At 46.3% G+C, this 26,970-nt stretch overlaps 1 pseudogene; it reads right to left on the bottom strand.

Moving 5' to 3' along the window:
• Positions 1–14,627: 14,627 nt before the first annotated feature.
• The window catches only part of LOC147709550 (fucolectin-4 pseudogene), a 216,100-nt pseudogene continuing 203,757 nt past the window's right edge, over positions 14,628–26,970 (bottom strand).

The following is a 26,970-nucleotide window of genomic DNA, read 5'->3' as shown; positions in this document are numbered from 1 at the left end:
TCCTCTTGCACCACTCCTTGTGCCACTCCTTGCTTCTTTCCTAGTGCCACTCCTTGTGCCTCCCCTTGCACCACTCGAGTGCCTCTGCTTGCGCCTCTCCTTGTTGCACCTGTGGTTGTCACTGCGGCTGTGGTAGAACACTAGTCAGATGAGTTACTCACTGCATTGATTGGATGCTACTTTGCGATGAGTCAACGCCAACATCACTGGTCGATGGTGAGAGAGCAATTAAAGAGGCTGCCTCTGCAGCACTCATGGACTAGGGCCTAACTTGGTGTGGTGGCACTGAGACCAATGAAGCGTAGGTGCTGCTCCCTGCTTGGTTCCCAGCGGACACTGCTGCTGCAGGAGTAGTTTTATTTTCTCCCAAAAACAGTGTCGGTCGGCACACCAGTCTCCTTGGTAAGTGGTGCCACTTGCTTCCTCTGCTCCTTCTTACTAGCAGTGGCAGTGGCAACTTTCTTGGTAGAGGAGCTACGGCCACCTTTCTTTGGGCCCATCTTCTTCAGATGTCAGAACAACAGGACGCAGTTGCACGAGTTACAGAGTTGTCTGTGGCCACCACACGTGACGTCATGTGACGTTGTGTTTACACAGCAGAAGGACTTCTTCCTGGCACTACAACAAGTGACGATGAAGATGATTCCTGGTTGTCAGTCTTTGTGCACCTAAAGCAAAGGAAGCCAGAGGTACATCAGTTAAATAAATGTTTCATATGTTGTGCTTTAATTAATCATTGCAACTAGGCATTTATTATTATTAACACAACACACCCAAAAAACGGTAAGGCCCAAATTAAAAATTGCAATTCCCATCCAAAATGGATGTTTAAATTAATAGAAGAGAGACCACACAGAGAGAGTTGTTTCATGCACCACTGAGTACCCCTGGGCATAATGGATGAAAGCAAGGCAGACTGGGTGCAGGCCTATGGCACAAGGCACACTGCCTGGCTTCAAAATGGCCCCTAGACCCCCACCCACATGGCCAGGACCTGGACCAGGCCTCAAAATGGCCCCCACCCACATGGCCAGGCCGTGGACCAGGCCCCAACAACACCCAAAAAATAAAAAATCCAAACAAAAATCACCCCAATACAATTACATCCATGCCCTAAATGATGTTTAAAATCAGGAAAACACACAGAAAGACTTGGCACATGCACCACTGACTACCCCTGGCATAATGGGGGTATAGGCCTATAGCACAAAGCACACTGCCTGGCTTCAAAATGGGCCCTAGACCCCCACCCACATGTCCAGGCCCTGGACCAGGCCTCAAAATGGCCCCCACCCCCATGGCAGGCCATGGACAAGGCCCCAACAACACCCACAAATTCGAAATACACACAGAAATCACCCCAATCCAATGGCATCCATGCCCTAAATGATGTTTAAAATCAAGAGAACACATAGAAAGACTTGGCCCATGCACCACTGGGCATAATGGATGAAAGCAAGGCAGACTGTGTGCCGGCCTATGGCACAAAGCACACTGCCTGGCTTCCAGCTGGCCCCTAAACCCCACCCTCATGGCCAGGCCCTGGACCAGACCTAATAATGGCCCCCACCCACATGGCCAGGCCCAAAAAATCAAAATACACACAAAAATCACCCCAATCACCCCAATCCAATGGCATCCATGCCCTAAATGATGTTTAAAATCAAGAAAACACACAGAAAGACTGTGCCCATGCACCACTGACTATGCCTGGACCTACTGGCTAGTGTGGCTTTAACACGCACCCCAGAATTACAAAAAACATCCACATAGATATAATACCAGTGAGCTATTCAATTCCATGCCATCCATGCCGTAAATGATATTTAAGTTGAACAAAACTCACAGAAACAGTTGTATCATGCACCCATGACTAACCCTGGGCCTACTAGATACTGTTGACACCCACAATATATTTTAATTTTTTTTTTAAAGCTGTGAAATAGTTTATAAATTGTAGTTGCAGCAACTGCAATGCCCTGAACAAACAACACCAACTTACTTGTAAAATCTCAACTCCAATAGTGATCCAAACAAAAAGTGCTCAAATACAAATATCCAGCAGAAGATCCAAATGAAAAGTGACCAGGACATGGACAAAGCAGTGGGAGGAGCCTGCTGGACAGGGACAGGAAGTTGGAGACTCTGGGGCAGTTCTTTCTTCCCATCCCCCCAAAAATGCAGTCCTTGCACAAAAAAGTGCAGCCAAATTTCAATCTGAGGAGTTATCCTGATCCAAATCATCAATTTCAGAAGGTTTATGCTGCCAGCGATAGATTTCTTGTGCAGAATTGCAATTTTTGCTATTTCAGGAAAGCGAGATGTTCAAATCTTCTGCTGGATGTCAGCTGCGTGGCCCATCTACGTGTTCCCAATTGTTTACTCTCGCTATGCTTGATCGCGGGCCCTTATGACGTATTTGTGTTCTGAAAGACTCATAGTGCAAGATGGCGGGACGCTATAATGTACTTGTGGTCGAAAATGCTTGCGCAATCAAGCCATGTCGTACTCACGGTCGAAAAGTCTTGAGCGATCACGAAGCAAAATTGAAAATGGAGCAGCGCACGTAAACAGGGAGGAAAACTACTCGGCGAACTCAGAATCACAGTAAGTCAATGCCGCGCGCGCAAGATTGTATTTTTGAAGTGCAACCAAGCAAAAAAAATCCACAAACTCGCAATTTGCGAATTCTTTGACAATTTTGCATGATTCGCGGACGGCAAAATTGCCAACAATTCACAAATTCCATGAGCGGAATGGATTTTCAGCCCATGCTTACTTCTAAATCAATTAACTTGCATATCTTCCTCCAGACTTTAAATGCGGCTTCCAAAACTTTAAACCTAGTCCTTTTATAGTAGCTACCATCAATTTCTGTGAATAGACATCGTTTTGCCTCTGACCATAAAATTAACTGAAATATTGAAGGGTCCTCTGCTGTGTTACCCACATCCTCACCGGTCAGTAATACAAGCATTTTTGCAAAAAACACACATAATATTAAATAGGAAAATCAGGTATTGACAAGCCTACTCTTGCAATCTGAAGAGTCATAAATCTACTACCATGCCAAGGTTTGCTAGGGGCCCAGAGAAATTTAAGACCACAGCGATTGCAAGTTTTGCAGTTGACTTACCGATATTTCCAGGGGGATAGATCTAAATAAATATAGTACCCTAGAAAGGACATTCATCTTTATAATATTACCTCTACCTATTAGGGTAAAGTGAAATCGACCCCATCTCTCCAAAGAGTCACTAATATCACACATTAATACCCCCCAATTAGTTCCACTAATTCTGTCATCGATGTCCTAATTTTTATGCCTGAATATGTGACTTCACTGACCACTCTGGGGTCTTGTAATACAATGTTATCAGTACATAAAGGTTTTTTTTGGGCAGCATTGAATCTAAAACCAGGCACCTGGTCGAATTTGAGTGCTAAACGCTCGATCACTTGGAGTGCTGTAGCCGGATCATCAGAAGTCATGGCTATATAATCTACATATGCAAATACTGAGTGAGGTACATCCTACAATGAAAGGACTCTTACATAGCATGTCCACAAACAGGTTTATGTATAAAGCAAAAAGTAAAAGGGAACAGGTGCATCCTTGCCTCGTACCTCTAGTAAGTTTTACTACATATGAAGTTATCCCCATTGCAGCTATTCCAGCGACCGGTGAAGCACACAAGACCTGTAAGGCAGTCATAAAACCTTTCTAAAAACCCACATTCTTCAATAATTTTCACAAATAATCCCATTCCACATGATCAAATGCTTTTTCCCCGTCTAATAAGATTAACCCCAGTTTTCGTTTCTCAACATAGGCGATATCAAAAAGCGTCACCACTTTGTAACATGTGCCACTATTCCGTTGCCAGGAATAAATCCTTTTTGATTTGGTGATACCTATGAAATAATGACCTTAGAGAGATAGTTAGCAAAGATTTTCGAGTACATTTTGCCATAGCAGTTCAATAAAGAAATGGGCGATATGAACCGGGCACCTTTGGATCTTTACCCTTCTTACTAGAAACCCCTATAGTGGCTTCATCCCAAGATACAGGAGCCAACCCCATTTGAGCTTATAAATCTCTCCAGGAATATAATCAGAACCTGCCACTTTTCCCAATGCTAAGCTCTTGACTGCGTTTTCTAACTCCTCCATAGTAATTGGGGCATCAAGCTGATCCACTGTCTCTGAATCCAAAACAATATGGGCACGGTCCGAGGAAATCCTGGGAAATATTTGCATTCCAACCTCCACTAAAAAAGCTGTTGTTAAAAAAAAGTAATTCAATTTCACATTTTTTTGTGGGGAAAAGAATAAAACATATATCCTGGATCCGTCGGACATAATTTACTCCATGATTCTGTTAAACTGTGATCCTTTAATAAGTTGTAAAGGGCCTTAAAGACCCCTGGTTTGCGCCCTCTATCACATTGAAATCCACCCATCAGCTCCTGATTAGTCAGGTTAATATTTATATCCATTTTGGAAAAGGTGGTGGTGAATGACAGAGTTTCTGAATGATGCAGAATACTCTTACCCAGTCAAGAGATCAGGGCTTGATCCATCACCGTTTTTTAGCTCACTGCACCATCCCAGCTCAGAACCTGGCTATATGCAAATTAGTCTGTTCCTGTCCCAGTGCATGATGGGAACAGGGCAAACCAAACTACCAAGCCAATTCTTATACTGGGAAGGAAACAAGCCTCAGGGGACCGGTTTCTGGCATTTCAGCCGTCGTCGGCCCGGCTTGCTTGAATCCTGATGGTGCAATGAGCAAGGGACTCACGTCTGAGTATACCCTCCCACACATAGTGTGGACAAAATCGATTTTGGAAAAGGGGGTGGTGATGGACAGAGTTTCTGAGTGATGCAGAATACTCTTACCCAGTCAAGAGATCAGGGCTTGATCCATCACCGTTTTTTAGCTCACTGCACCATCCCAGCTCAGAACCTGGCTATAGGCAAATTAGTCTGTTCCTGTCCCAGTGCATGATGGGAACAGGGCAAACCAAACTACCAAGCCAATTCTTATAATGGGAAGGAAACAAGCCTCCGGGGACCGGTTTCTGGCATTTCAGCCGTCGTCGGCCCGGCTTGCTTGAATCCTGATGGTGCAATGAGCAAGGGACTCACGTCTGAGTATACCCTCCCACACATAGTCAGGACAAAATCGATTTTGGAAAAGGGGGTGGTGATGGACAGAGTTTCTGAATGATGCAGAATACTCTTACCCAGTCAAGAGATCAGGGCTTGATCCATCACCGTTTTTTAGCTCACTGCACCATCCCAGCTCAGAACCTGGCTATATGCAAATTAGTCTGTTCCTGTCCCAGTGCATGATGGGAACAGGGCAAACCAAACTACCAAGCCAATTCTTATACTGGGAAAGTAACAAGCCTCCGGGGACCGGTTTCTGGCATTTCAGCCGTCGTCGGCCCGGCTTGCTTGAATCCTGATGGTGCAATGAGCAAGGGACTCACGTCTGAGTATACCCTCCCACACATAGTGTGGACAAAATCGATTTTGGAAAAGGGGGTGGTGATGGACAGAGTTTCTGAATGATGCAGAATACTCTTACCCAGTCAAGAGATCGGGGCTTGATCCATCACCGTTTTTTAGCTCACTGCACCATCCCAGCTCAGAACCTGGCTATATGCAAATTAGTCTGTTCCTGTCCAAGTGCATGATGGGAACAGGGCAAACCAAACTACCAAGCCAATTCCTTTACAGGGAAGGAAACAAGCTTCCGGGGACCAGTTTCTGGGATTTCAGCCGTCGTCGGCCCGGCTTGCTTGAATCCTGATGGTGCAATGAGCAAGGGACTCACGTCTGAGTATACCCTCCCACACATAGTGTGGACAAAATCGATTTTGGAAAAAGGGGTGGTGATGGACAGAGTTTCTGAATGATGCAGAATACTCTTACCCAGTCAAGAGATCAGGGCTTGATCCATCACCGTTTTTTAGCTCACTGCACCATCCCAGCTCAGAACCTGGCTATATGCAAATTAGTCTGTTCCTGTCCCAGTGCATGATGGGAACAGGGCAAACCAAACTACCAAGCCAATTCTTATACTGGGAAAGTAACAAGCCTCCGGGGACCGGTTTCTGGCATTTCAGCCGTCGTCGGCCCGGCTTGCTTGAATCCTGATGGTGCAATGAGCAAGGGACTCACGTCTGAGTATACCCTCCCACACATAGTGTGGACAAAATCGATTTTGGAAAAGGGGGTGGTGATGGACAGAGTTTTTGAATGATGCAGAATACTCTTACCCAGTCAAGAGATCAGGGCTTGATCCATCACCGTTTTTTAGCTCACTGCACCATCCCAGCTCAGAACCTGGCTATATGCAAATTAGTCTGTTCCTGTCCCAGTGCATGATGGGAACAGGGCAAACCAAACTACCAAGCCAATTCTCATAGTGGGAAGGAAACAAGCCTCCGGGGACCGGTTTCTGGCATTTCAGCCGTCGTCGGCCCGGCTTGCTTGAATCCTGATGGTGCTATGAGCAAGGGACTCACGTCTGAGTATACCCTCCCACACATAGTGTGGACAAAATCGAATTTGGAAAAGGGGGTGGTGATGGACAGAGTTTCTGAATGATGCAGAATACTCTTACCCAATCAAGAGATCAGGGCTTGATCCATCACCGTTTTTTAGCTCACTGCACCATCCCAGCTCAGAACCTGGCTATATGCAAATTAGTCTGTTCCTGTCCCAGTGCATGATGGGAACAGGGCAAACCAAACTACCAAGCCAATTCTTATACTGGGAAGGAAACAAGCTTCCGGGGACCGGTTTCTGGCATTTCAGCCGTCGTCGGCCCGGCTTGCTTGAATCCTGATGGTGCAATGAACAAGGGACTCACGTCTGAGTATACCCTCCCACACATAGTGTGGACAAAATCGATTTTGAAAAAGGGGGTGGTGATGGACAGAGTTCTGAATGATGCAGAATACTCTTACCCAGTCAAGAGTTCAGGGCTTGATCCATCACCGTTTTTTAGCTCACTGCACCATCCCAGCTCAGAACCTGGCTATATGCAAATTAGTCTGTTCCTGTCCCAGTGCATGATGGGAACAGGGCAAACCAAACTACCAAGCCAATTCTTATACTGGGAAGGAAACAAGCCTCCGGGGCACGGTTTTTGGCATTTCAGCCGTCGTCGGCCTGGCTTGCTTGAATCCTGATGGTGCAATGAGCAAGGGACTCACGTCTGAGTATACCCTCCCACACATAGTGTGGACAAAATCGATTTTGGAAAAGGGGGTGGTGATGGACAGAGTTTCTGAATGATGCAGAATACTCTTACCCAGTCAAGAGATCAGGGCTTGATCCATCACCGTTTTTTAGCTCACTGCACCATCCCAGCTCAGAACCTGGCTATATGCAAATTAGTCTGTTCCTGTCCCAGTGCATGATGGGAACAGGGCAAACCAAACTACCAAGCCAATTCTTATACTGGGAAGGAAACAAGCTTCCGGGGACCGGTTTCTGGCATTTCAGCCGTCGTCGGCCCGGCTTGCTTGAATCCTGATGGTGCAATGAGCAAGGGACTCACGTCTGAGTATACCCTCCCACACATAGTGTGGACAAAATCGATTTTGGAAAAGGGGGTGGTGATGGACAGAGTTTCTGAATGGTGCAAAATACTCTTACCCAATAAAGAGATCAGGGCTTGATCCATCACCGTTTTTTAGCTCACTGCACCATCCCAGCTCAGAACCTGGATATATGCAAATTAGTCTGTTCCTGTCCCAGTGCATGATGGGAACAGGGCAAACCAAACTACCATGCCAATTCTTATACAGTGAAGGAAACAAGCTTCCGGGGACCGGTTTCTGGCATTTCAGCCGTCGTCGGCCCGGCTTGCTTGAATCCTGATGGTGCAATGAGCAAGGGACACACGTCTGAGTATACCCTCCCACACATAGTGTGGACAAAATCGATTTTGGATAAGGGGGTGGTGATGGACAGAGTTTCTGAATGGTGCAAAATACTCTTACCCAATCAAGAGATCAGGGCTTGATCCATCACCGTTTTTTAGCTCACTGCACCATCCCAGCTCAGAACCTGGATATATGCAAATTAGTCTGTTCCTGTCCCAGTGCATGATGGGAACAGGGCAAACCAAACTACCATGCCAATTCTTATACAGTGAAGGAAACAAGCCTCCGGGGACCGGTTTCTGGCATTTCAGCCGTCGTCGGCCCGGCTTGCTTGAATCCTGATGGTGCAATGAGCAAGGGACTCACGTCTGAGTATACCCTCCCACACATAGTGTTGACAAAATCGATTTTGGAAAAGGGGGTGGTGATGGACAGAGTTTCTGAATGATGCAGAATACTCTTACCCAGTCAAGAGATCAGGGCTTGATCCATCACCGTTTTTTAGCTCACTGCACCATCCCAGCTCAGAACCTGGCTATATGCAAATTAGTCTGTTCCTGTCCCAGTGCATGATGGGAACAGGGCAAACCAAACTACGATGCCAATTCTTATACAGTGAAGGAAACAAGCCTCCGGGGACCGGTTTCTGGCATTTCAGCCGTCGTCGGCCCGGCTTGCTTGAATCCTGATGGTGCAATGAGCAAGGGACTCACGTCTGAGTATACCCTCCCACACATAGTGTTGACAAAATCGATTTTGGAAAAGAGGGTGGTGATGGACAGAGTTTCTGAATGATGCAGAATACTCTTACCCAGTCAAGAGATCAGGGCTTGATCCATCACCGTTTTTTAGCTCACTGCACCATCCCAGCTCAGAACCGGGCTATATGCAAATTAGTCTGTTCCTGTCCCAGTGCATGATGGGAACAGGGCAAACCAAACTACCAAGCCTATTCTTATACTGGGAAGGAAACAAGCTTCCGGGGACCGGTTTCTGGCATTTCAGCTGTCGTCGGCCCGGCTTGCTTGAATCCTGATGGTGCAATGAGCAAGGGACTCACGTCTGAGTATACCATCCCACACATAGTGTGGAAAAAATCGATTTTGGAAAAGGGGGTGGTGATGGAGAGAGTTTCTAAATGATGCAGAATACCCTTACCCAATCAAGAGATCAGGGCTTGATCCATCACCGTTTTTTAGCTCACTGCACCATCCCAGCTCAGAACCTGGCTATATGCAAATTAGTCTGTTCCTGTCCCAGTGCATGATGGGAACAGGGCAAACCAAACTACCAAGCCAATTCTTATACAGTGAAGAAAACAAGCCTCCGGGGACCGGTTTCTGGCATTTCAGCCGTCGTCGGCCCGGCTTGCTTGAATCCTGATGGTGCAATGAGCAAGGGACTCACGTATAGTCTCTACAACTATATTTTACAATGTCGATATTTCTGCTATTCTAAAAAAACGATATTTAGAAACAAAGATATTTAATTTGTCGATATTTAACGCAGACGATATTCTTACCTCGATATTTCTGCTTGTTGATATTTCCATGTCGATATTCCAGCTGAATACTCGTTTAAAGCCAATAACATAACATCAATGGTCCTGCAATTTCAATTTCCTTTATATGCATGTTTGGTTCTGTATTTGAGTGATTATATTCAAAAGCAAGTTCTTAGGCATTGAAGCTTAACACCTCCCCATGTAGCACATGTCTAAAATGCATCATCTCTGCCCCTCCCTGTCCAATAAACCACAAGTCATGTTGTTACCTTAACTATCAATCAATCAGAACAATTTGTAAAGTGTGCTATTCACCCGGAAGGGTCTCAAGGCATGGGGGGTCCGTTACTGCTTGAAAAGCCAGGTCTTGAGTTGCTTCCTGAAGGAGAGATGGTCCTGGGTCAGCCGTAGGTGGATGGGGAGGGAGTTCCATGTCTTGGTCGCTAGGTAGGAGAAGGATCTTCCTCCGGCGGTGGCTCTGCGGATGCGTGGTACGGTGGCGAGGGCGAGGCTGGTCGATCGCAGATGGCGGGTGGGCGTGTAGAAAGTGAAGCAGACGTTGAGGTATTTGGGGCCCAGGTCATGGAGAGCTTTATGTGTGTGGGTTAAGAGTCTGAACGTGATCCTCTTGCTGACGGGGAGCCAGAGCAGGTCTCTCAGGTGGGCAGAGATGTGGTTGTGGTGGGGGATGTCCAGGACGAGTCATGCGGAGGCGTTCTGTATGTGTTGAAGTCTTTTCTGTAGTCTGGCAGTGGTTCCCGCGTAGAGGGTGTTCCCATAGTCCATTCAGCTGGTGACGAGTGCTTGGGTGACCGTCTTCTTGGTTTCGGGGGGGATCCATCGGAAGATCTTACGGACCATGCGCAGGGTGCATTTTACGCCAATTTCTGGTATTGGCCTACAACATTTCTGGGTTTTGGCACCATGAAAGTAGAAGAGAATCTTTTCTTTTTAAGTGAAAATGAGTTTGGTAGTATGGTGGTTGCTGCTGAAATCGCTGTTGGAGGGTAAAGTGTTACCCAAGGGTTCCATCTGTTAATTATTTGAGATCTTTTCTGACTCCCCTTTCTTCATTCCTGAAGTTTCCTATATTCTGGTATCCCTGTGCACTCCATCTGCTGACGTGTATTTATAAGCTGTGGCTCGACAGACAGTTGAGACATTTGTTTTTTAGCACGGTGTTTCCTAACCTCCTCCAGCTCATTTCAGTGTTAATCACCCACATCACAGAAGTTAGATAATTAGTATTTGACTCAGTTGGTGTGATTTGTTGATGTTTTGTTCTCAGGGAGTAAATTGATGTTCCTCTGATTTGTTGATGTTTTCTCCTCAGGGAATGAATTGATGTTTCTCTTACCCATGATTAATGAATTCTTCGATCAGGAACAAGTGGACTCAAAAAAGGAAAGGGTGGTTTGCTCCTATCAGAGCTCTTCAGAGAGGCTCCCTTGATTCGTTATCATGGGTAAAAAAAAATGTTGTGTTGCCCCCTTATTGACACCTGGAAGTAAATAAAAACTTTCAAGGTATGATGATTATTCGTTTTTTTTGTTTTAAACTAACTCCCACTTTGGGAGTTTGTTTCTAAAGGACAATTTTGTTTTTTAAAGTTTGGTGGATGGCATCAAAACCAATAGCGGACATTTACTAAACTATTTATACATTGACTTTGACGATGGTCCCTTTCAACGTACAGAAGTGACTGATTGGTGGACAGCCATCTCTAAATTTGGGATACAACAGACTGTCAGGATGGCAGAGGTAATACACTCCGCTAACCAATACTGACAGAATGGTGTTCTTCAAGCTTTAAACCTGTCCAATAGTATTCCCTCTCAGGCATGTGAGTTCAACAATGAAAGCAAGTTCACCGAAACCCAGAGAAGTGTCAAAGTGCTCCACACATTTCTACATTATTCTGCATAAGGATTTCTGAAAGGTTATTGGTGGGTAAGTTTGTATGTAACGGTTCCACTTTCCACTTTTACGTCTTTCCTCTAGACCTGGTGAGCTCATAATACATTCCCTATCTTAATGAGATATAACTTCAATATCACTGACTGTGGACCTTGACAACAGGCCTCTGCTACAGGCTGTAGGAAGATCTGAGCAGATGAAGAAAGCCATTATATAGTTTCATTACAGCTCAATGATGAACCTGTCATTTTTTGAGTAGCTGCCACCTTTTTTAAATAGTAATATTATTATTGCCAAATATTAAAATTAAAATGAATATTAGGCTGACTGTATTTTATGAGGCATGGGTCTCCAATCACTAGCCCATGGAAGGTTGTAAACTTTTTTCTAAGTAAAATACCCGTAGCAAGCTTTATTGGTTTTACGCATGTTGTGCAAGTCCCAAAAAAGTATGCGCTGTGTGTAATCCCCATGTGCAATTCACAGCACACCTCTTGAATACTTGGGTCTTCCGCTCGATCAATCTTTGAGCAAAATATTAGGCCATGTGATGGGAGGGTGGGCTGGAGAAAGAGATATTGGTCTCTTCTATTCCTCATTGAATACTTGCTGGCTAGGGAACAATCATTCATTTAAGATTAGTGTCTCTGCAAAGCAGTAGGTCTCTGGCAGAGTCACATACACATTTGTGAGGGGCATGTCAGCAAAGAGAAAAAGCAGCTATGGAAATATGGAGTATTGCAGATGTTGAATAAATGTCCCGAGTTGTCCTGTGGGGCTGGGGCAGATTTACCATGAGGGAGGTGGACTTAGCCAGGTATGAAGACAATATATAAGGCACCAGAGGGTGAGTTGGTGCAGGATTACCCATGTCAGGTCAATCCTCGCTTGATTGCTGCTAGCTACCCCAATTGGCCTTCCTGCCAGAGGCACAAAACAACCCTCACCACCCAAGCCTTTGTCTCTGTTGTGGGAGCAGTATTCCCACTGGGCTTCAGCTGGATTGCTAATTAGCCTCCGGAGCATCAGGACAGGGTAACTTTCTAAAATGTATTTCCTTAATATCAGTCACCCAGAGCAGGGGTTTAGCCGGGTATGGCAACAATATAAGGGTCTGTGCAGGATTAGTCATGTCAGCCCAATCCCCACGAACTGCTACTAGAACTTGGAAATCATAAGATGCATTATATGTTGCTGTCTCTAACAGGATATTTGTTTGAAATCAGTATATGTTATACACAGACACACACAAATACATACATATAAAGTAAAAGAAAGTGTAAAAAGTAGGAAAGGGACTTATTAATTGAGGTTGATGGTAGTCCAGCAGAAGTAATATTTTCTCTATCATGTTAGGTCAAGTTAAAGGATTCAGTAGTTTTAACTTGAACTCAATCCATGGTGGCAATAACACAGAGCAGACATGCTCTACTTAGATAAAATATGTAAAGCATTTAGGAATACCAAAACAGTAAAAAGTAAAAATCACAACATAAGAAAAATAGTGTCCAATATGACAAAAATCCAATCAGGTGAAACAGAGATATGAATTGTAGAAGATATAAGTAAAAATAGTGCCAAGAGGCACAACGCACCAATGATCTGTGGTCACTGTAGACTGGGACCTTAGTTTCTCCAGTGGATTTAATCTCTGAGATGTAGGAATGGAGGAATAAGACTTTCCATAATATTTATTAAAAGTCTGACATCACTATTAAGTGGACTTTTAATAATTATTAAACATAGTTGGTCAATCATTTATTTAGATATTCCCTAACTGGAGAAAGGAGAATTAATATTTAATACAATTATCTACAGGCCCCATTAGGATGGTGGGCGGTTCTTCCCTGTCAGGCCGGCGGAGGAGAACCGCCTGTTATCCACAAATCAAAGACCCCCGCTTAATAGGATGACTGTGGGGTCGACCATCAACCGGCGGAAAACAGGGTTTAATATGGTGGCAGTGTCTTCAAGACACCGCCATCCATATTACGATGGATGCGGAGACCAGCCTTTCCATGGCGCCATGGAAAGGCATGTGGTCTTTGTCTTTGGGGGCCCGTAGCGGGCCCCCAGACAGGTCGGGTGGGGGGTGCACCTGCATTTGCATGCACAATGTGATGGGCACTGCGCGGTGCAAGTCGCGTTGTGCATGTAAATGCACGACATGCATTTCCAGCATTGTGGCAGGCAGTGCTGTGAGCACCGCCCACCACAATGCTGGTAATAGTGGTTGCCACCACCACGTGGCATCCTAATTTCAGGTGAGGGATCGCCGGAACCTGTGCGGACGGTCCCGGATTCCGTTACGGAGGCAGACGGATTTTGTCAGCCAGCCATTGTAATAGGGTCCATAGTTTTTCCCTATGTCGCTGCCAGCCTCCGAACAGTGAAAACAGCTTTCGGGTGCTTGTCACAGTAAGGCCATGGTAATGGTATATTTCTACATGTCCTACATTTAACTACCATGTAACCTGCCTTGTGGGCTACAAGGCCTACATAAAGGTGACTTATTAATACTAAAAAAGAAGGGTTTCTCCTGTCAAAAAGGGATCTTTTGACAGGATGGGCTGCAGTTTTTTTAACTACAGTGGCCAGGCTACAGTGGTAAGCCTGAAGTCATGTTTGCATGATCACTCTACTGGATGGTAAAGTAGTTCTGCATTCGATTTTGCTTTCCACGCCATGGGAACATTGTGGGCTACACAAACTATTGCCTTTCAGGAGAGTTAATATTATTCCAATAATGGCCTAGCTAATTTGCCCCTTTGGTGGGTCAGACCATAAGCTCTGGACAGCAGTATCACAGTTAAAAAATGAACCATGAAATAAAACAGTAGAAAATGGAGTTGCACTCTAAAAGGGGCATTTTCTCACATACAGAACAAGACAAATAGGTTGTGATTCTGTTAACATTTATTACCATCTAGTATAGCCACTGAAAATGTGGTCTAATAATTTCCTTATTCAGTTTGTGGTAACATTACGAATACATGAATTACAGAATACATCTAATACAATGAAAAACCCTTTACAGCTATATATTCATTGAATTAAACTGAAATAAATATTTCAACATATTTTTTAATAAAATTAAGAAAAATGAAGAATACGGAAATTAATACAAATATTTTAGTGCAGTAATTTGAATTAGTAGTTTGTTTCAGCAATTGCAGAACAAATCGTGTGTATTTAATATATTGATTCAATAACTCACTAATATGCAATTTTCTGTGTAAGTTTCATATAATATAGCTAATAGGGATTTGATGAAAACTCTTTAGTTGCCTACATTTTTTCATTCTGGTGTAGCAAAGACCTGTACTTCACAAAGCGTGATGAACTGCTTTCTTCCTGGTATAACAATGTTCACATATCGGCCCACCATTCCATTGCAATAAAAGGTCTGGGTAGTACCAGAGGCGATACCGGAAATGTAGGCGCACCTGGGGGAACCAATAAAAAGGCAAATCTGAATTAACTCATTGATGTTTGAAACAATCTTCCTTTCTGTGTTTCATCAATTTATCCAAAAGCTGTTTGAGGACGAGCAATGACAAAGAGTTTAGGTTTGATTTTAAATTGTTCATACAGAGAGACACAAGGCATACATGCACACATAGAGCAGGCACACATCCATAGACTGACATATGTGGATCATTTTCTTCAAGTTCAAGTGACTTCAGGGTCAAACAGTGAAATATACAGGCACATGCACCAAAACAAATTTGCTCCCCCATTAATGAATTAGATAGGTAAAGAATGAGGCCCACGTTTGTAAATTGGAGCCGTTTTGAACTTGTAAAGACACGCTGTGTAAGTGTTAAGCAAGGTGTGCAAGAAGATTCAGGGGAGTTGTAGGATATGCAGCAGTGCAGCAGAGGGTCACAACAGGTGAGCACAAGGGGGTGTAAAGGAAAGCTTAGATGGAGAGGCATCTAAGAGGAGAACTAGGTGGTGTGATCTAGAGTAGCACACAGCGATGTGCTTCAGGGGAGCACTGTAACTATTTTGTTCCACATGGGCATATCAGATGCTGTGCATCAAAGGTCACTAAACTTCATTTAGGGATCACTGGGTTTTGTGCATCAGAGGAGTACTGAATGATGTGATGCAATGTGCTGTAGAAGCTCCTGGTGAATGTGTATTTCGGTTTAATTGTGATGTAAAATTTAGATACAAACTATTGAACAATTTACTTACCTTTGGTAATGCCTTACCTAGTAGAGACTTTAACTAGCTGCAGATTCCTTACCTTAAACTATTACCCAGGTGTCAAACTGAATCCCCAAAAACTTTAGCAGTCCCCATGTGCACCTGTAGGTGGTGTTGTTCGGCTCTGCGTGGAATCGTCACCATCATCCATGAGGGAAGTGGCATGCGCAGTGAATAAATAATCCCCACTCTAGCATGCTGGACTCAGTTCTTGACAGTTTTTCTGCACCACAAGCATAGACCAAACTGTAAAGAAATGACTAGTGTGCCAGTATGAGATCCAAAATGATCTCTTTAAGTGTTAGATATACAGTTTGCAGAACAGGGAGGATGGGAGAACCGGTAAGGAATCTGCCTTTCTACCAGAAAGGCATTACTGAAGGTAAGTGACTAGTTCATCTGATAAAGACTTCTAGCCACAAATTCCTTACCATAGAATATATACCAAAGCAATCTCTCCCCAGAGGTTCGTCTGATGACTGTTTTCTTAAAAAGTCCTGGAGGACCGAATGGGTAAAATGCTCATCTCGCTGGACCTGACTGTCTGAGCTGTAATGTTTGACAAACGTGTGCAATGATGCCTACATGACTGCTTGACAGATGTCCAGAACAGGTACTTCTCTTGCTAACGTAGTGGTTGCAGCATTAGATCTTGGTGAATGAGCCTGCATGCCCTCATGGTGTTGCTTCTTGACCATGGTGTAGAGAAGATGATCCATCTAGAGATGGTTCCTTTTCGAACTGCCTTGACTTTCTTCATACCTGAAAATCCCACAAAGAATAGATCGTCCACCTGGAATTTCTTGGTGTAATCTATGAAAAAGGATAGCACCCTTGTTGGGTCTGAAAGGTGGAATCCCTTGTCTTCCTTGGTGGGATGAGGAGGAACAAAAAAGGTGATGGTCTGCCAGACATGAAAAGGGGTAATCACCTTTGGTAAACAAGGGGTACGGGTCCTAAGGACCAAATTGTCTGAGAAAAAAGTTGTGTACCAGGATGAACTGAGAGAGCCTGCAACTTACTAACCCTGCAGTCAGATGTTATTGCCACAAGAAAGACTGTTTTGAGGGTCTCCAGTATGAGAAGGCAGCTGTACACAGGCTCAAATGGTGAATACATGAGAAAGGTGAGAACTAAATTAACTCACATTGGGCAGAATAAAGGATGTAGGAGGAAACATGCTGTAAGCCTTCTAGGCAAAGATTTGCAACAGGTGACTTGAACAGGAAAGGCATTTACAGCGACCAGAGGGAGTTCGAAATGGCAAAAAGGTACCCTTGAAATGTGCTCAGAGCAAAGCTGACAAGGATGTAGACAGAGGATCAACAGGTTTGGTACCACACCACAAGCTACAAATTTGTCCCATCAGCAGGTGTAAATCGTTTTTCATGGGGGAACTTAAGGCTGCCAAGATAACATCACACACTTCAGGAGAGAGCGCAATGACCCTCAGCTTTTGCTGCTTAATCTTCATGCATGTAGGTGGAGAGTGCGTAGGTTCAGGTGCAAGGCCCTGCCCTGTTCCTTCGAAAGGTGGTAAGAGAGAATATCGAGTCAAAAATGTTGAATGAACCATAATATCGAGTGAAAAATTTTGTGGAATGGAAATATTGAGTGCAAGAATATCGTTGTCAAGAATATCGATTTTGCGGTAAGTAATATTGATTATTTGGGGGCACTAGAGGGCACACGAGCAGCATGGCCGCCACATTGTGAGGCTCCTGCTGCCTGGAATCTAAAATCCGGTAATAATCCTCTCACTCTGGAAGGAACACACAGCTAAATGCACACAGATGTGCAGTACGGGATTGTCTAGCTCTGTAAAAAATTTGAGGTGCGTACTGTCCTGAACTCCGGAGCTACGTGCATCGGAACCTCCTGCCGGGACTGACCCTGGTTCTTCACGGCTCTTGGGGGGCGGCTGGCTGAGACAGGTGAAGCCGGGGATTGCCACACGGAGTACGGGCCGCGCTGTCTGCGCCTGCTGCAGCTGAGGAGGAGCCTGCAAAAGGAACGCGGTAAGGGGGCTTTAGCCGCTGCACATATTCCCTGCTTCAAATAAAATAAAATACAGGAAACAGTGGGATTGGCTACTCCCATACCAGCGGCTGATCAGCCTACACTGGGGGAGTTGTACCGGCTGACTAACGGTGCCTAGCGCTAACGCTGAAACCGTTACCGGAGCACTGCTGAGAGCTGAATGAGGAGATAGCTGCTGGCATTTACAGACTGTGCCGCTTCTACATTGCTCGCTGCCATGCAGTGCTACGGAGCGCACTAAGAGACCAGCGCCGGGACAGAGGCTGACTGGAATGTAAAGTTGAGTGTTGAAGCATCGGCCAGGCATTACAACCACGTACTTCTGGCGCCAGCTACCCAGTCTTCTTGTATTTTGCCTATAGAGACAGGGGCCTTAGATATTAGAGACTGGTCAGTACCTGAGCCCTGAGAGCAACAGTACATTGCGCTGCAAACCTGCGGCGCCATTTACAAGGTGTAACACCATCTGTGGAGACGAGCGGATGAGTGTGACCATGTGCTGGCGGCGTGGGCACTTATGCCAGTAAGAGAGCATGACTGGAACTGCTGATCTGGAGCCCTGTGAAGAGGAACTGATAAGTCACTCAGTGGCATCCTGGACGCACTTGTATAACTTTAGTGCATTGCCTAAACTCTCTTGTTAAAGACTGTGGACGGGCTGAGTACAATTACCTGTGGATGTCTAGGTGGTGGCGATACCATGGGGAAACCAGACACCAGACAGCCTAAACTCAACTTTGAATCTGCTGGGAAAAAAGGACCTAAGGCGAACACTGGAGAGGCAGAAGAAGAGGAAACTAACAGACTGGGCCCTGACGAGCCATCCTCGGACCTAGACATGAAGCAAATCCTGCAGGAAATGAGACAGGGATTCGCCACAGTCGTTGATAAGGTAGACCGCATGTCCTCAAGGCTAGATGCAACTGTGCACAAAGTGGATAAGGATGAGGAGCAGCTTACGAAAGCTGAGCGGCGTATTCCCGTGAACGAAGAACCCACTGCGGGCCATACAACCCAGTTGGCACGAATGGAAAATGTGTTGCGTGTTATTGCTTCAAAGAATGAACATTTGAAAGCCCGCAGTAGGCGCAATAACATCCGCGTCACAGGTGTGCCGGAATCCACCGACACTGGACGAATGGAGGACTAAATTGAAAAGTTGCTTCTGACATCTATTGGTGCTGAGGCTTTCTCCACGCAACTGATAGTGGAGCGCGCACACCGATCTCTTGGACCCCGACCCAAGCCAGGCGCACCTCTCAGGCCCATTATCGCAAGGCTATTAAATTATCGCGACAGCGACGTGGCACTGCGCGCAGCGCGCACCAAAGAAAACCTAGTGTACAATGGAGTATCCTTTTCAATCTTCCCGGATTTCACTCCAATGGTGCAGGAGGAAAGACGAAAATTCATTGACGTAAAAAAAAGTTGCGCGCAGCGCAGATTGACTATGCGTTATTATATCCAGCTAGACTCCGTGTGACGCACCAGGGAAAGCAAAGATTTTTTATAAACCCACAGCACGCCGAAGATTATCTACGCTCACTTAAGAGGCCGCACCTGGGAGGTAATGGACGCGACGAGGCACAACGAGATGCTGCTTGCACCGATGACGAAGAAGAATGATCTCTGAGACTGGGCCATTGCCAACCTAGGCAATGGGCTGAATCAAGGACTTTGGTGTTATGCTGGGGCTGGGACTACATGCTGCATGTAACAACGGTCTGCATGCTGTTCATCCAGTGATAACGTATTCCAGGCCCCACTGCCCTCCCTCATAAGAGCCTGCCGAACGCACAGGACCATGGGCTTGGGAAGGGGAAAGGGTTGGTCTCGCTCTCTAGAATGTCCCCCCTGCGGGTGTTCCCCAATATTGTTTCTGTACTACTTGGGGAAATGTTTTTGGTATTGTTTTGTAATATGATTGTTCCATTATCTGGAAATAAGGGAGGTAGGTGGGCAAAGTATGCTGGCAAGTTGGGGATGCTTCAGTGGGAGGTGGTGGAATTGTGAAGAATGTGTTGCATTGCGGATTAAGACTTAAGGTTGTCTGCTAAGATGATTGGGAAGGGACAGGGGATCCAACTGGGAGGGGGTGGGGGATACAAGTTGTTTGTATGGTGCATTCGGAACATACACACTCGAGTACTGTTTATTTCTACAATAACTGCGTTACATGGACACTGGGACACAACAACACTTATATACCACTACTAGAAAATACTGTAGGTCGTGCCACGACCAGGCACTTATCATTGGCAGGTCAGACGAGCAGGCTCCCTTATTACTATGACATATGTGACTCATGGCAGGCACTGATTTGAACAATATTACATGGAATGTTCGGGGGTTGGGAGACCCGCGGAAGCGGCGACAGGTGGTCTCGTACTTAGACAGACATGGTGTACATGTTGCCTTTCTACAGGAAACACACTTCAAACCCAACACCAACCACACTTTTGCTAGTAGATGGGCATCTCATACAGCCTTCTCCTCTTATTCGTCCTATGCTAGAGGGACTGCAATCCTTATTAGAAAAGGCACGCCATTTAATTTGATGGGCACCAAACAAGACACTCAAGGACAATATTGTATCCTATGGGGAAGGCTGGGACACATGGCAATTACCATGATATGTAGTTATGGACCCAATACTGATGACCCTAACGATTTTAATCAGCTGTGGGTCACTGTTATGGACACCGGTCCGGATCGCATAATATGGGGCGGTGCTTTTAACGTAACGCACGACCCGGCCGGCGACCGGTGGCGCCCGGCCCCCCCATCACTACACTAAAGCTAGGACTGCACTACATACCCTGATCAAGGAATACACCCTGCTAAATGCATGGAGACACCTTAACGCTACTGCGTGAGAAGGCACCCACTTCGCAGTGCAGGCTAGGTCCTGGGCTAGACTATCATGCAGGGTGTAGTGTTTTTTTGGGTTTAGGGAAGTGCAGTTGTGTTAGTGTAATGTAGTGGTCATACTGGGGATTGTGTTTTAGAGTTTAAGGTAGTGCAATGGTGTTTGTGTAGTGTAGGGGATCAGGCTGGGGTAGATTTAGGGTTTAGGGTAGTACAGTACAGTGGTATTTGTGTAGTGTTTGCGGGTTTGTGCTAGGGGTAGTGCTTTAGGTTTTAGGGTAGTACAGTGTTGTTTGTGTAGGGGGTTGTGCTGGGGTAGTGCTATAGGGTTTAGGGTAGTGCAGTGGTGTTTTGGTAGTGTAGGGGTTCATGCTGGGGGTTGATTTAAGGTTTAGGGTAGTGCAGTGGTGTTTGGGTAAGGTATGGGGTTGTGCTGCTTAGGGTTTAGGGTAGTGCAATGGTGTTAGAGTAGTATTGGTGGGTTTCTGTGGGGTAGTGTTTTAGGGTTTAGTGTCGTACTTTGGTGTTTGGGTAGTGTAGGGGGTTGTGCTGGGGTAGTGTTTTTTTGTGTTTTGGGTAGTGCAGTGGTGTTTGTGTAACGTAGGGGTCATACTGGGGGTTGAGTTTTAGGGTTTATGGTAGTATTATGGTGTTTGTGCAGTTTAAGGGGTTGTGCTGGGGATATATTTAGTGTTTATGGTAGTGAACTGGTTTTTATGTAGTATACAAGGTCATGCTGAGGTAGTGTTTTAGGGTTAAGGGTAGTGCAGTGGTGTTTTTTGTAGTGTAGGAGGTCATGCTGGGGGTAGTGTTTAAGGGTTTAGGTTAGTGCAGTGGTGTTTGTATAGTGTATGGGGTAGTGTTTTAGGATTTAGGGTATTGCAGTGGTGTTTGGGTAGTGTTTGCAGGTTTGTGCTGGGGTTGTGTTTTAGGGTTTAGGTTAGCGCAGTGGTGTTTGGGTAGTGTATGGGGTCATGCCGGGTTAGTGTTTTAGGGTTTAGGGTAGTGCACTTGTGTTTGTGTAATGTTTGCGGGTTCTTGCTGGGGGTAGTGTTTTAGGGTTTAGGGTCAATCAATCAATCAATCAGGAGTTTGTTAAAGCGCGACTACTCACCCGTAAGGGTCTCAAGGCGCTAGGGGTGGTATGGGTGCAGGTTCAATTCCATCAAGGAGGGGGTCTGTCGAAGAGCCAGGTTTTGAGGTTTCTTGCGAAGATGGGGAGCGATGTTGTCTGTCTGAGGTGGAGCGGAAGGGCGTTCCATGCTTTGGCCGCGAGGAAGGAGAAGGAGCGGCCTCCCGATCTGGTCTTTCTGGTGCGGGGGACCACGGCGTAGGAAAGCTGGGCTGATCGTAGGGTCCTTTGGGGTGCGTGGAATTTGAGTCGGATGTTCAGGTATGCTGGTACGGTGCCGTGGACGGCCTTGTGTGCGTGGGTGAGCATCTTAAAGGTGATTCCCGCCTCGACGGGGAGCCAGTGGAGTGTGCGCAGGTGCTGGGAGTGTTTTGGCAGGTTGAGGACCAGTCTTGCGGCGGTGTTCTGGATGTTCTGTACCTTGCGGATGATGTTTTTGTTTATTCCGGCGTAGAGTGCGTTGCCGTAGTCGAGTCTGCTGGTGACCAGGGCGTGAGTGACTGTCTTTCGGTGTTCGAGGGGGATCCATTTGAAGGTCTTACGAAGGAGGCGGAGGGTGTGGAAGCAGGAAGATGAGACAGAGTTGATCTGGCGGTCCATTTTGAGCTCGGAGTCCAGGATGATTCCCATGTTGCGTGCATGGTCTGTGGGGGTTGGCGGGTTTCCGAGGGCGGTGGGCCACCAGGTGTCGTTCCAGGCGTCGGGGTTTGGGCCCATGATGAGTACTTCTGTTTTGTTGGTGTTTAGTTGAAGGCAGCTGTTTTTCATCCATTTGGCGACGGCTTCCATGCCTTCTCGAAAGTAGCATCTGGTGGTGTTGGGCTCATTGGATAGGGAGAGGATGAGCTGGGTGTCGTCTGCATATGACACGATGTTGAGTCCGTAGGTTCTGACGATGGGGACAAGTGGAGCCATGTAGACGTTGAAGAGCGGCGGGCTGAGGGAGGAGCCCTGGGGGACTCCGCAGGTGATCGGTGTGGGGTCCGAGAGGAAAGGGGGGAGTCTGACCCGCTGCGTCCTGCCGGAGAGGAAGGAGCAGATCCAGTCGAGAGCCTTGTCTTGGATTCCTGCATCGTAGAGTCTGCGTATTAGGGTGCGGTGGGAGACTGTGTCGAACACCGCTTGGCGTTGTCAATCTGTCATCTTGATTCTCCCCTTCTATTCGTATACCATCTCATAATTTAATAGATCTTCTAAAAAAACTTTCATCATGTAGTTCATTTTCCTGATTATCAATTTCAAAAGTCAATGATCATACTCAATGTCATCTAATGCTTCCACAAAATCTGCATCCAAGGTTTCATCTAGGAAATCACAACTGATATCTGCAGCATTAATTTCTTCCTCTTCATTCTTGCTACTTACAAAAAAGTATGTTCAGCTCTTCTATGACACTGTTACTAATTTCGAAACCATCTTCCAAATTGTTTTGTTGATTTTCCATTCGGAATTTCTTATGTTGATGGTCCTTGTACAAAAACATAAACACTTCATTTTATCCTTACTGTAATATCAGCATATGTGATGATTCTCATAAAATAAATTAAATATTTATCTTGAAATGAAGCAACAACATTTTGTACTTGAGTGTATATTATTTTGAAAACATTCGAAAAATAAATACAATAAATACAGTGTAACTATGCATTGTGTCAAGTGATTTATTTAGGATATACAGGAATATGTTACCTTTGATTGTAATGACATACAAACCAAAACAAGATAGAACACTGCAACTAAAACACATTACATAATGGTACAACCCATGTCATTGGAATGTTGGGTATTAGGATAACATACACAACTCACATATAAAATGATTTCAGAAACTTGCTACTTTTTCGACGATAAGGATTACTAACATAGCCATATGGCTGAGATACCCGCCACCCCCTCTCAACACAATCCCCAAGAATTGGGAAACCGGAAACAGTTCTTGAACTTTTGGAAGGCGGGAAGGGAGTCACCCTTCCCGGCCGTATTTATTAAAATATGAAACAAAAATAAAACATTAAAATAACAGTTTCATATTATGTACAATTTCATTTCCACATTACGATGTTTGGCTAACCTTAACAGATCTCTAATACAGAGGTTCTCCTAGCCGAACTAACATCCTACAAAACATTTGACTTGAAATTGTACATCCTAACGTTAAGGGCCAACGGCAAGGTCGTAACCGGTGTCAGATCCCTAAACCAGACATACCCCCCTCACTTGTGAGAGGAGCGACCGCACAGAGGCGTACCTCAAGTGCATCTACCAATTTCCCTTTGTACTTGACGGGGGCCCCAATAAACTCGACGCCATTTAACGGTCGTTCGAGGACTCGTGTGAGGTGTCTAAAAGGTAGCGTAAACCCCCTCCCGCACCCCACACAACTTACCCATCTGCCGTCGCAGATGTCCTGGCCCCGGGAAATTCCCCAGGAGGGGCCGTAGCCCCTCCTATCCAGGAAGGGGCCTTGACCACCTTTCCTTTCCTTCCGGCGGCCTCTCCTTAGACAGGACCACCTCCCCGTTGAGGGGCCAATTGGCCACCTCCCCCGCGCGCTCCCATCCGTAATGGGTGACGCCCCCTCATAGGGATCTTCGAATTACTGCTCACCGATCATGACCTTACCGCCCGACCAAAATAAATACGACAATTCTACCTAATTTACTAAGATTAAAAAACGAACATGTCTTATTACAAGCATGAATACTGATCAACACTAGTGCAAAATTACTTTATTTGCAAAACATACTGAAAATAACCATTCTTTATTGCATATTCAAAATTTCACGACGATCATCACAACCTGCAAGAAACAGAGTTACCACATCAAAACTTTATTCAAAAACAACTAGCTGTCCTCAGGGGCTGGTGGGTGGGTCAAAATTGGTTCTTTGTTCCGTCTCGAGCTCACGTGCAGCGGGGAGGTGCAGCTTCAGAGCAGAGGAACAAGAGGATGCTTTCTTGGCTTCCGCTCCTTTTATCCGTCTTCAGGGTGGGCGTAAACCCGCCCCCGCCTGCCTCCGAGGGCGTGGCCGGCCGCGTCGGTGTCTAGGCCAGCCCACTCTAGGGCGGGAAAAAGGCGCGCCCCGGCTACGCCGCTTCGGGCATACCAGCCGAGACTCGCCTCCCGCCCAAGATGGCTTCCCGGGGGGATCGTGGTACTCCACCATACGTTCGGGGGGACCGAATGGTCGCCCCTTTCCATATGGCTGAGATACCCGCCACCCCCTCTCAACACAATCCCCAAGAATTGGGAAACCGGAAACAGTTCTTGAACTTTTGGAAGGCGGGAAGGGAGTCACCCTTCCCGGCCGTATTTATTAAAATATGAAACAAAAATAAAACATTAAAATAACAGTTTCATATTATGTACAATTTCATTTCCACATTACGATGTTTGGCTAACCTTAACAGATTTCTAATACAGAGGTTCTCCTAGCCGAACTAACATCCTACAAAACATTTGACTTGAAATTGTACATCCTAACGTTAAGGGCCAACGGCAAGGTCGTAACCGGTGTCAGATCCCTAAACCAGACATACCCCCCTCACTTGTGAGAGGAGCGACCGCACAGAGGCGTACCTCAAGTGCATCTACCAATTTCCCTTTGTACTTGACGGGGGCCCCAATAAACTCGACGCCATTTAACGGTCGTTCGAGGACTCGTGTGAGGTGTCTAAAAGGTAGCGTAAACCCCCTCCCGCACCCCACACAACTTACCCATCTGCCGTCGCAGATGTCCTGGCCCCGGGAAATTCCCCAGGAGGGGCCGTAGCCCCTCCTATCCAGGAAGGGGCCTTGACCACCTTTCCTTTCCTTCCGGCGGCCTCTCCTTAGACAGGACCGCCTCCCCGTTGAGGGGCCAATTGGCCATCTCCCCCGCGCGCTCCCATCCGTAATGGGTGACGCCCCCTCATAGGGATCTTCGAATTACTGCTCACCGATCATGACCTTACCGCCACAGGCCGGATAGTTGACCGGCTATCCGGACCCCCCACAAAACACTCCTACCTAAAGGTCATGCTGCAAACCCTTTAACCAGGCTAAGAAGTCTCCTATGAGTAACTCGTTCCCCACCCGGGACAAATGAACACCGTCCCCCAAATACATACTGTCCCCTTTGATACAACCATGCGAAACAGAATGCAGTGTATTTGAACGAAACAATCTACTCACTTTGTTATTTATCTTCCTTACTGAATGATTCAAAGCAGTAACCGAAATAGCCCCCCGCCACACTTTCCGTGGGATCATATGGGACTATGCAATTGTGCACCCTGGAACTCTTCTTGCCAACCAACTTACCGTGGAAAGCATCGCCTCAAGAAGAAGTCGTCTACCAGTGGCCACGAGATCGTTACCCCCAAGATGGACTATGATTATAGACGGCGGTGACCTTGTCCGCTCTAACAAACCCTCAAAAAAGAATTGAAACTGGTCAATACAGAGCCCGCCCTTTCCGTAGAAGGACACCCTGTACCCGTATTCCCCAGCCACATGACTCATATGCCACGTGACTCATATCACCTGCTTTGAATACGTCCGCGGCACGCCTCACGTATGAGTGGCCCACGACCCACACCTCCTTATTCGCAGACGGTGATTTCTGACCGCTGTCCCCCAGGAGTCGGGTCGACCGTACAGTCCGCCCCGCTTCGTAAGCTTGCGTAACTGAAAATCAAACAGAGACAAGAAGCATGAGTATATCATTACAGCTTCACAACATGTGCAACCGCACATACCTTTTATAACAGTTAGAGGACCAACGCCCCACACGCTTTACTTGCTCCACACTCAGACCCCTGGCTGTAGCCTCAGTAGCAGCCCCTATCCGAAAGGAATGGGTCCCGAACTCGCCGGGGTTCAAGCCCGCGGCCGAAGTAGACATTGCAAGTACCCTCCGGAACTGAAACCTCGTCAGTGGGGTGGCGTCAGCGTGCCTCAACAAGGCCCCCCCCCATGCTGCTACCCTCTGTGCTAAATATTCCTCTACGCACACCACAGGGCACATGGAAGACCCGGGGACCCTCTGAATGATTACACAGTCCCCGATTGCATCCTGATCGGATTTGGACCTAACAAACGAGACCGTCATGGTCTCCTCCCTGACCTGAATGTGTTCTCGGCACAGTCCCCCCATCGTATCCTGCTTGTTCTTTGCCACTAATTCGCTCACCCGCATAGCCCCATGGAATGCTAGTGCAAATGAGGCCCGGAACAACACTGCTTCGTACTGGGATGAACACGTTGCCGGAGGTACGGACAACAACAGGGTCAACCTATCCAGACCTATCGGGTGCCTATCGTCTACTCTGCGACCCTCAAGGCGTTGCCACCCACGTAGCGCTTTCTGTACAACGAAAGACGATGTCGGGTCCTGGATCCCAT

The sequence above is a fragment of the Lissotriton vulgaris genome, chromosome 6, assembly GCF_964263255.1.
Source record: "Lissotriton vulgaris chromosome 6, aLisVul1.2, whole genome shotgun sequence".
Classification (NCBI taxonomy): domain Eukaryota; kingdom Metazoa; phylum Chordata; class Amphibia; order Caudata; family Salamandridae; genus Lissotriton; species Lissotriton vulgaris.
Note: the sequence above shows the minus strand (reverse complement) of the source record. Positions and strands in the feature narration are given on the sequence as shown.